The sequence below is a fragment of the Echinops telfairi genome, unplaced genomic scaffold (assembly GCF_000313985.2).
Source record: "Echinops telfairi isolate 266 unplaced genomic scaffold, ASM31398v2 ScPeMD7_7465;HRSCAF=8503, whole genome shotgun sequence".
NCBI classification, from domain to species: Eukaryota; Metazoa; Chordata; class Mammalia; order Afrosoricida; family Tenrecidae; genus Echinops; species Echinops telfairi.
Window position 1 is genome coordinate 7,217,062 of NW_022111365.1, and position 1,331 is coordinate 7,218,392.

The window sequence follows — 1,331 nt, forward strand, 5'->3', positions numbered from 1 at the left end:
ACAATTGTGGTTTTGACAACAACAATAACTACCCTGTTCCCACTTTCCACTCCTCATTCTAGCTATTATAAAATTCCTTCACAGTGCTCCATGTATATTCCTATAGGCTTACAGTTTGAACTTTACAAGGACAGGGAATATGATTTTGATTTACCATTAATAATGGACACAGTGGAATTGCAATAACTTTGGAATTAGGTGGCTTGGTTTCTAGCCTAACTGGTAGAATCTTGCCTTCTATACAGGAGACCTGGAGTTCAAGTCTAAAATTTGTAAATGAAAACCCTATGGATCACAGCAACGATGTATTAAGCACTGTACTTGCTACATGTAAGCATCTTAGTAGGAATAAAAACATAATTCTGACAAGGATTTTTGTCTGTTTTCCCTCTGTCCTCTTTCAGCCCTCAATACTTAAAATAGTACCTTGCATAAACTTGGCATCAATAAATATTTATTGAATTAATTAACAAATGTTGGCTATTTTAACTGCTTAATGTTATTAGTTCTAAGTTTTTAGATCAATAAGTAACAAAGATTATACCCCAGCACAGTGGTTCTCAACCTTCCTAATACTGTGACCCTTTAATACAGTTCCTCATGTTGTAGTGACACCCTAACCATAAAATTATTTTCATTGATACTTCATAACTGTAATTTTGCTGATATTATGAATCGGGCGACCCTTGTCCAAGGGTTGTTCGACCCCCACAGGGGCTGTGACCCACAGGTTGAGAACCACTGCCCTAGACAGTGAAAGATTGTTCACATAACTAAAATCCTTTACATTAGTGTGGACATGCATGAATAGATTGAGTGTTTTTTGGCCATAAACGAGTGATTAGGAGAGTTATTTCCCAACTAATGGTCCACTGGCTTATACACATCTTAGAGTTCTTCCTTTGCATGGATGCTAGGCTCACATGTAACCTTTACTCTGTCTTTCTCATTTCATGCCCCCACCTTCTCCTCACTTAGCTCTTATGCCTTTGATTTTTGCATTTTGTTCTGTATGAAGCACTTCCCCAAGACAGGGCCCTTGCAGACACGTGCCAATCCATATTTTCCCCAGTAGGCTGTCAACGGAGTTATGTAATTCTGGGTGATGAATTCTCTTACAGCTGCATTGCCTGCCCAGTAGGTCTTCTGGGCGATCTCTGATTGTCCTTGGAGATTTCATCATGGAACTAACTCATCAGAGAGCTGACAGTTTTTAGGGACTTGCCTTATATTCCAAGAACAGAAAACTGGCCAGGCACAGTATGTGTGGGAGACTTCGGTAGCTGTCTGCCTTGTTAAGTATAGCCTATGGGACCTTTTGCAGCTTTCAA